This window comes from Arachis ipaensis, chromosome B7 (genome assembly GCF_059453495.1).
Source record: "Arachis ipaensis isolate K30076 ecotype BB chromosome B7, ASM5945349v1, whole genome shotgun sequence".
NCBI lineage: Eukaryota > Viridiplantae > Streptophyta > Magnoliopsida > Fabales > Fabaceae > Arachis > Arachis ipaensis.
Genome location: NC_142442.1, coordinates 66,168,318 through 66,180,020, shown reverse-complemented (window position 1 = coordinate 66,180,020; position 11,703 = coordinate 66,168,318). Strand labels below are relative to the sequence as shown.

Genomic DNA, 11,703 nt, shown 5'->3' with positions numbered 1-11,703 from the left:
GATCTTGAGGTGTCAAGGCATTTACATCCCTACACCAATTTAGGCATGTAAAATGCCCTTGCACACAACTCTGGGCGTTCAGCGCCAGGTTGGTGCCCATTTTGGGTGTTCAACGCCCATTTGCTGCCATTTTTGGCGTTGAACGCCAGAACCATGCTTGTTCTGGGCGTTCAGTGCCAGGATGCTCCCATTCTGGGCGTTCAGCGCCAGAACTATGCTCTGTTCTGGCGTTTGAACGCCAGACAGATGCTCCTCCAGGGTGTGATTTTTCTTCTACTGTTTTGGATTCCGTTTTCAATTTTTATATTTATTTTGTGACTCCACATGATCATGAACCTAAGAAAACATGAAAAAACAATAAAAATAAGAATTAGATAAACATTGGGTTGCCTCCCAACAAGCGCTTCTTTAATGTCAATAGCTTGACAGTGGGCTCTCATGGAGCCTCACAGATGTGCAGAGCTTTGTTGAGACTCTCCAACACCAAACTTAGAGTTTGGATATGGGAGTTCAACACCAAACTTAGAGTTTGGTTGTGGCCTCCCAACACCAAACTTAGAGTTTGACTGTGGGGGCTCTGGTTGACTCTGCTTTGGGAGAAGCTTTTCAAGCTTCCTCTCCATGGTTGCAGAGGGAGATCCTTGAGTTTTGAATACAAGGGAGTCCTCATTCCATTGAAGGACTATTTCACCTCTGTCAACATTAATCACAGCTCTTGCTGTGGCCAGGAAAGGTCTTCCTAGGATGATGGATTCATCCTCTTCCTTTTCAGTATCCAGGACTATGAAATCAGTAGGTATGTAAAGGCCCTCAACCTTTACTAATACATCTTCTACTTGTCCATAAGCCTGTTTTCTTGAGCTGTCTGCCATCTCTAGTGAGATTTTAGCAACTTGCACCCCATAGATTCCCAGTTTCTCTATTACAGAGAGGGGCATGAGGTTTATTCCTGAACCAAGGTCACACAGAGCTTTAAAGATCATGGTGCCTATGGTACAAGGGATTATGAACTTTCCAGGATCCTGTCTATCCTGAGGCAATGTCAGTTGATCCAGATCACTTAGTTCATTGATGAACAAGGGAGGTTCAACTTCCCAAGTATCAATGCCAAATAATTTGGCATTTAGCTTCATGATTGCACCAAGAAACTTGGCAGTTTGCTCTTTAGTAATATCCTCATTCTCTTCAGAAGAGGAATACTCATCAGAGCTCATGAAGGGCATAAGGAGGTTCAATGGAATCTCTATGGTCTCTAGATGAGTCTCAGATTCCTTTGGTTCCTCAGAGGGAAGCTCCTTATTGACCACTGGACGTCCCAGGAGGTCTTCCTCCTTGGGATTCACGTCCTCTCCTCTCCTCAGAGGTTCGGCCATGGCGCTTATGTCAATGGCCTTGCACTCTCCTTTTGGATTCTCTTCTGTATTACTTGGGAGAGTACTAGGAGGGATTTCAGTGATCCTTTTACTCAGCTGGCCCACTTGTGCTTCCAGATTTCTAATGGAAGACCTTGTTTCATTCATGAAACTTACAGTGGCCTTAGATAGATCAGAGACTAGATCTGCTAAATTAGAAGCATTTTGTTCAGAGTTCTCTGTCTGTTGCTGAGTTGATGATGGAAAAGGCTTGCTATTGCTAAACCTGTTTCTTCCACCATTATTAAAGCCTTGTTGGGGCTTTTGATCATTCCATGAGAAATTTGGATGATTTCTCCATGTTGAGTTATAGGTGTTTCCATAAGGTTCACCTAAGTAATTTACCTCTGCTATTGCAGGGTTCTCAGGATCATAGGCTTCTTCTTCAGAAGATGCCTCTTGAGTACTGTTGGATGCAGCTTGCATTCCATGCAGACTCTGAGAGATCATATTGACTTGCTGAGTCAATATTTTATTCTGAGCCAATATGGCATTCAGAGTATCAACCTCAAGAACTCCCTTCTTCATAGGCGTCCCATTAGTCATAGGATTCTTTTCAGAAGTGTACATGAACTGGTTATTAGCAACCATGTCAATGAGTTCTTGAGCTTCTGTAGGCGTTTTCTTTAGGTGAATGGATCCACCTGCAGAGGTGTCCAGTGACATCTTTGATAGCTCAGATAAACCATCATAGAATATATCCAGGATGGTCCATTCTGAAAGCATGTCAGAAGGACACTTTTTGGTCAACTGTTTGTATCTTTCCCAAGCTTCATAGAGGGATTCACCTTCTTTCTGTCTGAAGGTTTGAATATCAGCTCTAAGCTTGCTCAGCTTTTGAGGAGGAAAGTACTTGGCTAAGAAAGCCGTGACCAGCTTATCCCAAGAGTTCAGGCTGTCTTTGGGTTGAGAATCCAACCATAATCTAGCTCTGTCTCTTACAGCAAAAGGGAAAAGCATGAGCCTGTAGACTTCAGGATCTATTCCATTAGTCTTAACAGTATCACATATCTGCAAGAATTCAGTTAAGAACTGAAAAGGATCTTCAGATGGAAGTCCATGAAACTTGCAGTTCTGCTGCATCAGAGAAACTAATTGAGGTTTCAGCTCAAAGTTGTTTGCTCCAATGGCAGGAATGGAGATGCTTCTTCCATGTAAATTGGAATTAGGTGCAGTAAAGTCACCAAGCATCTTCCTTACATTATTATTATTTTCGGCTGCCATCTCCTCTGCCTGTTCGAAAATTTCTGAAAGGTTATCTCTGGATTGTTGTATTTTAGCTTCTCTTAATTTTCTCTTCAGAGTCCTTTCAGGTTCTGGATCTGCTTCCACAAGAATGTTCTTATCCTTGCTCCTGCTCATATGACAAGGAAGAATGGACAGAAAAATGATAATAATAATAGAGATCCTTTATACCACAATATAGAGATCCCTTTGTGAGTGGAAGAGAAGGGGGAGACAAAGAATGTGATGTAAAGGAAGAAATGCAACTGTACGAATGGAAGAGATGTGAGATGAGATGTTAGGATATGAATGAATAATTAGAATGAGATGGGGGAGGAATAATTTTCGAAAATTATTTTGAAAAAGGAGTTAGTGATTTTTGAAAATAGTTTTTGAAAAATATTTAGTAATTTTCGAAAATTAAGTTTTAAAAATTAAAATAATTAATAAATTAAAAAGAAATTTTGAAAAAGGGGAGAGATATTTTCGAAAAATGAGAGAGAGAGAGTTAGTTAGGTGGTTTTGAAAAGGTTAAGAAACAAACAAAAAGTTAGTTAGTTAGTTGAAACAAATTTTGAAAAGATAAGAAGTTAGGAAGTTAGAAAAGATATTTTGAAAAGATATTTTTTTGAAAAAGATAAGATAAGAAGATATTTTTGAAAAGATATGATTTGAAATTAGTTTTGAAAAAGATTTGATTTTTAAAATCACAATTAATGACTTGATTCATAAGAAATCACAAGATATGATTCTAGAACTTAAAGTTTGAATCTTTCTTAACAAGCAAGTAACAAACTTCAAATTTTTGAATCAAAACATTAATTGATTATGTTATTTTCGAAAATTTGATATAAAAATAAGAAAAGATTTTTGAAAAGTATTTTTGGAATTTTCGAAAATAACTAAGAATTTTGAAAAAGATTTGATTTTTGAAAAAGATTTTGAAAAAGATAAGATTTTTAAATTGAAAATTTGATTTGACTCATGAGAAACAATTTGATTTTAAAAATTTTTGAAAAAGTCAATCCAAATTTTCGAATTTGATGAGAGAAAAAGGGAAAGATATTTTTTTGATTTTTTTGAATTTTTTATGAAAAACATAAAAATTATGCAATGCATGAAATTTTTAGATCAAAACAATGAATGCATGCAAGAATGCTATGAATGTCAAGATGAACACCAAGAACACTTTGAATGTCATGATGAACATCAAGACACAATTTTGAAAAATTTTTAATGCAAAGAAAACATGTAAGACACCAAACTTAGAATTCTTTAATGCTTAGACACTAAGAATTCAAGAATGCATATGATAAACATGAAAAGACACAAAACAAAAAATCATCAAGATCAAACAAGAAGACTTACCAAGAACAACTTGAAGATCATGAAGAACACTATGAATGCATGATATTTTCGAAAAATGCTAGATGCATATGCAAGTGACACCAAACTTATGATATGACTCAAGACTCAAACAAGAACACAAAAATTTTTGATTTTTATGATTTTCTAATTTTTTTTGGATTTTTTTTCGAAAATAATATGAAAAAGAAAAAATAAGGATTCCAAAATTTTTAATATGAATTCCAGGAATCTTGCCATGTTAGTCTAAAGCTTTAGTCCAGGAATTAGACATGGCTCACTAGCCAGCCAAGCTTTCAATGAAAGCTCCAGTCCAAAACACTAGACATGGCCAATGGCCAGCCAAGCTTCAGCAGGTGATCATGGATCAGCAGCGGGTGGATGAGCAACAACTAATTTGTTCTTGATAACAAATTGCAAGCCTCAGTCCAAATGAATTTAGACATGGCTTTACAGCCAGCCAGGCTTCACATGCTTCATGAAACACTAGAATTCATTCTTAAAAATTTTGAATAAAATTTTTGAAAATATTTTTATATTTTTCGAAAACAGGAGAAATTTTTTTGAAAATATTTTTGAAAGATTTTTGAAAAAGTTTTGAAAAATAAAATAAAAAGAAAATTACCTAATCTGAGCAACAAGATGAACCGTCAGTTGTCCAAACTCAAACAATCCCTGGCAACGGCGCCAAAAACTTGGTGCTGTTGCCGGATCAAAAGGGAATTTGGCACTGATGTTACCGGACCAAAAGCTTGCCGAAGACTCAAACAATCCCCGGCAACGGCGCCAAAAACTTGGTGCACGAAATTGTGATCTCCAGGCTCGAACAAATCCTGGTAATGGCTCCAAAGCTTGGTGCTCTGATCTTAATTCATAATTGTCACAACTTCGATACAACTAACCAGCAAGTGCACTGGGTCGTCCAAGTAATACCTTACGTGAGTAAGGGTCGAATCCCACGGAGATTGTTGGTATGAAGCAAGCTATGGTCACCTTGTAAATCTCAGTCAGGCAGATATAAAGTGATAATGGTGTTTTCGAATTTAATATAATAAAATAGGGATAGAAATACTTATGTAATTCATTGGTAGGAATTTTAGATAAGCGAATGGAGATGCTTTTCGTTCCTCTGAACCTCTGCTTTCCTGCTATCTTCATCCAATCAGTCTTACTCCTTTCCCTGGCTGGCTTTATGCAAGGGCATCACCGTTGTCAGTGGCTACATCCCCTCCTCTCAGTGAATAATATGCTCACGCACCCTGTCACGGCATGGCTATTCATCTGTCGGTTCTCGATCATGCTGGAATAGGATTCACCCTCCTTTTGCGTCTGTCACTAACGCCCAACAATCGCGAGTTTGAAGCTCGTCACAGTCATTCAATCATTGAATCCTACTCAGAATACCACAGACAAGGTTTAGACCTTCCGGATTCTCTTGAATGCCGCCATCATTCTAGCTTACGCCACGAAGATTCGGGTTAGGAGATCTAAGAGATATTCATTCTAGCTTATTTCATGTAGAACAGAAGTGTTTGTCAGGCACGCGTTCATAAGGGAGAAGGATGATGAGCGTCACACATAATCATCACCTTCATCACGTTCTTGGGTGCGAATGGATATCTTAGAAGCGAAATAAGATGAATTGAATAGAAAACAGTAGTACTTTCATTAATCTTTGAGGAACAGCAGAGCTCCACACCTTAATCTATGGAGTGTAGAAACTCTACCGTTGAAAATACATAAGTGAAAGGTCCAGGCATGGCCGAGATGGCCAGCCCCCTAAAACGTGATCAAAGGATCATAAGGTAATCCAAAGATCATCAAAAGATGCCTAATACAATAGTAAAAGGTCCTATTTATAATAAACTAGCTACTAGGGTTTACATGAGTAAGTAATTGATGCATAAATCCACTTCCTGAGCCCACTTGGTGTGTGTTTGGGCTGAGCCAGAGTGTTGCACGTGCAGAGGCCATTTGTGGAGTTGAACGCCAGTTTCTGTGCCAGTTTGGGCGTTCAACTCTGGTTTTGGATCCTTTTCTGGCGCTGGACGCCAGATTTGGGTAGAAAGCTGGCGTTGAACGCCAGTTTACGTCGTCAATTCTTAGCCAAAGTATGGACTATTATATATTGCTGGAAAGCCCTGGATGTCTACTTTCCAACGCAATTGGAAGCGCACCATTTCGAGTTCTGTAGCTCCAGAAAAGCCACTTTGAGTGCAGGGAGGTCAGAATCCAACAGCATCAGCAGTCCTTTTTCAACCTCTGAATCTGATTTCTGCTCAAGTCCCTCAATTTCAGCCAGAAAATACCTGAAATCACAGAAAATCACACAAACTCATAGTAAAGTCCAGAAATATGAATTTAACACAAAATCTATTAAAAACATCCCTAAAAGTAACTAGATCCTACTAAAAACATACTAAAAACAATGTCAAAAAGCGTATAAATTATCCGCTCATCATCTATACATGAAAAATTTCTAAGTTTGGTGTTTTTCTTTTCTTGAAAATTTTTCAAAAATAAGTTCTTGGTGTTCATCTTGATATTCATAGCATTCTTGCATGCATTCATTGTTTTGATTCAAAATCTTCATGCATTGCATCATTTTCATGTTTTTCTCTTTCATCATTAAAAATTCAAAAATCAAAAAAATATCTTTCCCTTTTTCACTCATAAATTTAAAAAATTTGAGTTGACTTTTTCAAAACTTTTTAAAACTTAGTTGTTTCTTATGAGTCAAATCAAATTTTCAATTTAAAAATCTTATCTTTTTCAAACCTTTTTCAAAAATCATATCTTTTCCATTTTTTTTATTTATTTTTGAAAATTTCAAAAATCTTTTTTCAAAATATTTTCAAAATCTTTTTCTTATTTTTATATCATATTTTTGAAAATATCATCAAAAATTAATGTTTTGATTCAAAAATTTCAAGTTTGTTACTTACTTGTTAAGAAAGATTCAAACTTTAAGTTCTAGAATCATATCTTGTGATTTCTTGTGAGTCAAGTCATTAATTATGATTTTAAAAATTAAATCTTTTTCAAAACTAATTCTAATCGTATCTTTCTATCATATCTTTTTTAAAAATCTTATCTTTTTCAAAAATTTGATTTTCAAATATCTTTTCTAACTTCTTATCTTCTTATCTTTTCAAAATTAATTTTCAAATCTTTTTCAACTAACTAATTGACTTTTTGTTTGTTTCTTATCTTTTTCAAAACAACCTAACTAACTCTCTCTCTCTAATTTTTGAAAATATCTCCCTCTTTTTCAAAATTTTTTTTAATTAACTAATTGTTTCAATTTTTTATTTTAACTTGATTTCATTCCTAATTTTCGAAAATCACTAACCCCTTTTTAAAATTTTATTTTCGAAAATCCTCTTTCTCTCTCATCTCCTTCTATTTATTTATTCATCTACTAACACTTCATCGCACCCAAATTCGAACCCCCTCTTCCATCTGTGTTCGAATTTTCTCTACTTCCCTTCTTTACATTACATTCTTTTCTTCTTCTACTCACACAGGGGAACCTCTATACCTGGGCAAAAAGGATCCCTATTATTATTATTTTTCTGTTCCCTCTTTTTCATATGAGCAGGAGCAAGGACAAGAACATTCTTGTTGAAGCAGACCCTGAACCTGAAAGGACTCTGAAGAAGAAACTAAGAGAAGCTAAAATACAACAATCCAGAGATAACCTTACAGAAATTTTCGTACAAGAAGAGGATATGGCAGCCGAAAATAATAATAATGCAAGGAGGATGCTTGGTGACTTTACTGCACCTAATTCTAATTTACATGAAAGAAGCATCTCCATCCCTACCATTGGAGCAAACAATTTTGAGCTTAAACCTCAATTAGTTTCTCTAATGCAACAAAATTACAAGTTTCATGGACTTCCATCTGAAGATCATTTTTAGTTCTTAACTGAATTCTTGCAGATCTGTGATACTGTTAAGACTAATGGAGTAGATCTTGAAGTCTACAGGCTCATGCTTTTCCCTTTCGCTGTAAGAGACAAAGCTAGAATATGGTTGGACTCTCAACCTAAGGATAGCCTGAACTCTTGGGATAAGCTGGTCAAGGCTTTCTTGGCCAAGTTCTTTCCTCCTCAAAAGCTGAGCAAGCTTAGAGTGGATGTTCAAACCTTCAGACAGAAAGAAGGTGAATCCCTCTATGAAGCTTGGGAGAGATATAAGCAACTGACCAAAAAGTGTCCTTCTGACATGCTTTCAGAATGGACCATCCTGGATATATTCTATGATGGTCTATCTGAATTAGCTAAGATGTCATTGGATACTTCTACAGGTGGATCCATTCACCTAAAGAAAACACCTGCAGAAGCTCAAAAACTCATCGACATGGTTGCTAATAACCAGTTCATGTACACTTCTGAGAGGAATCCTATGGATAATGGGATGCCTCAGAAGAAGGGAGTTCTTGAAATTGATACTCTGAATGCCATATTGGCTCAGAATAAAATATTGACTCAGCAAGTCAATATGATTTCTCAGAGTCTGAATGGAATGCAAGCTGCATCCAACAGTACTCAAGAGGCATCTTCTGAAGAAATAGCTTATGATCCTGAGAATCCTGCAATTGCAGAGGTAAATTACATGGGTGAACCCTATGGAAACACTTATAATCCCTTATGGAGAAATCACCCAAATCTCTCATGGAAGGATCAACAAAAGCCTCAACAAGGCTTTAATAATGGTGGAAGAAACAGGTTTAGCAATAGCAAGCCTTTTCCATCATCCACTCAGTAACAGACAGAGAACTCTGAACAAAATACCTCTAATTTAGCAAACTTAGTCTCTGATCGATCTAAGGCCACTCTGAATTTTATGAATAAAACAAGGTCCTCCATTAGAAATTTGGAGGCACAAGTGGGCCAGCTGAGTAAGAAGATCACTGAAACCCCTCCTAGTGCTCTCCCAAGCAATACAGAAGAAAATCCAAAAAGAGAGTGCAAGGCCATTGAAATGACCATCATGGCCGAAACCACAGAAGAGGAGGAGGACGTGAATCCTAGTGAGGAAGACCTCCTGGACGTCCAGTGATTAATAAGGAGTTTCCCTCTGAGGAACCAAAGGAATCTGAGACTCATCTAGAGACCATAGAGATTCCATTGAACCTCCTTATGCCATTCATGAGCTCTGATGAGTATTCCTCTTCTGAAGAGAATGAAGATGTTATTGAAGAGCAAGTTGCCAAGTTCCTTGGTGCAATCATGAAGCTGAATGCCAATTTATTTGGTAATGAGACTTGGGGAGATGAACCTCCCCTGTTCACCAACGAACTAAATGCATTGGATCAACTGAGATTTCCTCAGAAGAAACAGGATCCTGGAAAGTTCCTAATACCTTGTACCATAGGCACCATGACCTTTGAGAAGGCTCTATGTGACCTGGGGTCAGGAATAAACCTCATGCCACTCTCTGTAATGGAGAAACTGGGAATCTTTGAGGTACAAGCTGCTAAAATCTCATTTGAGATGGCAGACAATTCCAGAAAATAGGCTTATAGACAAGTAGAGGACATATTAGTAAAGGTTGAAGGCCTTTACATCCCTGCTGATTTCATAATCCTAGATACTGGGAAGGATGAGGATGAATCCATCATCCTTGGAAGACCCTTCCTAGCCACAGTAAGAGCTGTGATTAATGTTAACAGAGGTGAACTAGTCCTTCAATTGAATGAGGACTCCCTTGAGTTTAAAACTCAAGGACATCCTTCTGTAAACATGGAAAAGAGGCACAGTAAGCTTCTCTCAAAATAGAGTCAACCAGAGCCCCCACAGTCAAACTCTAAGTTTGGTGTTGGGAGGCCACAACCAAACTCTATGTTTGGTGTTGAACTCCCATATCCAAACTCTAAGTTTGGTGTTGGGGAGTCTCAACAATGCTCTGAACATCTGTGAGGCTCCATGAGAGCCCACTATCAAGCTATTGACATTAAAGAAGCGCTTGTTGGGAGGCAACCCAATTTTTATTTAATTATATTTTTTATTAGTTATATGTCTTCATAGGTTCATGATCATGTGGAGTCACAAAAACAACTAAAAAAATTGAATAAAAATCAAAAACAGCAGAAGAAAAATCACACCCTGGAGGAAGGACTTACTGGCGTTTAAACGCCAGTAAGGAGCATCTGGCTGGCATCCAATGCCAAAACAGAGCATGGATCTCACGTTGATCGCCAAAAACAAGCAGCATCCTGGCGTTTAGACGCCAAAAATGCACACTGAGGAAGAGCTGGCGCTGAACGCCAGAAACAAGCATCTGGGCGCTGAACGCCCAGAACAAGCATCAATTCGGCGTTTAAACGCCAGAATTGCATGCAAAGGCATTTTACATGCCTAATTGGTGCAGGGATGCAAATCCTTGACACCTCAGGATCTGTGGACCCCACAGGATCAACTCAGCATCTGTGGACCCCACAGGATCCCCACCTACCACCACTCAATCTCTTCCCTCTTCTCAATGTTCATCCTCTCTTCCCAATAAACACTCTTCCCCAAAACTCTTCACCAATCACCTCAATCTCTCTTCCCTATCACCACTTCACCACTCACATCCATCCACTCTTCCCCATACACCTACCTCATAAACTCCACCTACCTTCAAAATTCAAAATCAACTTCCCATCCAAACCCACCCTATATGGCCGAAATTAACCCCCCCTCCCCTCCCTATATAAAGCCCTCCATTCTTCCTCATTTTCACACAACACAACCCTCTCTTCCCCTTCTTGGCCGAATACACCTCTCCCTCCTCTCCTCTATAGTTTCTTCTTCTTCTTCATCTATTCTTTCTTCTCTTGCTCGAGGGCGAGCAATATTCTAAGTTTGGTGTGGTAAAAGCATAAGCTTTTTGTTTTTCCATTACCATTGATAGCACCTAAGACTGGAGAATCCTCTAGAAAAGGGAAAGGGAAGACAAAAGCTTCCACCTCCGAGTCATGGGAGATGGAAAGATTCATCTCCAAAGCTCATCAAGACCACTTCTATGATGTTGTGGCCAAGAAGAAGGTGATCCCCGAGGTCCCTTTCAAGCTCAAGAGAAATGAGTATCCGGAGATCCGACATGAAATCCAAAGAAGAGGTTGGGAAGTTCTAACAAACCCCATCCAACAAGTCAGTATCCTAATGGTTCAAGAGTTCTATGCCAATGCATGGATCACTAGGAACCATGATCAAAGTAAGAACCCGAACCCAAAGAATTATCTCACCATGGTTCGGGGGAAATACTTAGATTTTAGTCCGGAAAATGTGAGGTTGGCGTTTGACTTGCCTATGATGCAAGGAGATACACGCCCCTACACTAGAAGGGTCAACTTTGATCAAAGGTTGAACCAAGTCCTCATGGACATATGTGTGGAAGGAGCTCAATGGAAGATTGACTCAAAAGGCAAACCGGTTCAACTTAGAAGACTGGACCTTAAGCCTGTGGCTAGAGGATGGTTGGAGTTCATCCAACGCTCCATCATCCCCACTAGCAACCGATCTGAAGTTACTGTGGATTGGGCCATCATGATTCATAGCATCATGACTGGTGAGGAAGTAGAAGTTCATGAAGTCATCTCCCTTGAACTCTACAAAATAGCCGAAAAGTCCTCCCCCTTGGCAAGGCTAGCTTTCCCTCATCTTATTTGCCATCTATGTTACTCAGCTGAAGCTTTCATAGAAGGAGACATT

At 38.4% G+C, this 11,703-nt stretch overlaps 2 non-coding genes across 2 annotated transcripts; one reads left to right on the top strand and one right to left on the bottom strand.

Annotated features, from left to right (window-relative positions):
- Positions 1-2,132: 2,132 nt before the first annotated feature.
- Positions 2,133-2,240, top strand: LOC148552858 (small nucleolar RNA R71). Its single transcript, XR_015892784.1, has one exon. It is a non-coding gene; the product is annotated as a small nucleolar RNA R71 (small nucleolar RNA).
- Positions 2,241-8,128: 5,888 nt separating this feature from the next.
- Positions 8,129-8,236, bottom strand: LOC148552857 (small nucleolar RNA R71). Its single transcript, XR_015893368.1, has one exon. It is a non-coding gene; the product is annotated as a small nucleolar RNA R71 (small nucleolar RNA).
- Positions 8,237-11,703: the final 3,467 nt, after the last annotated feature.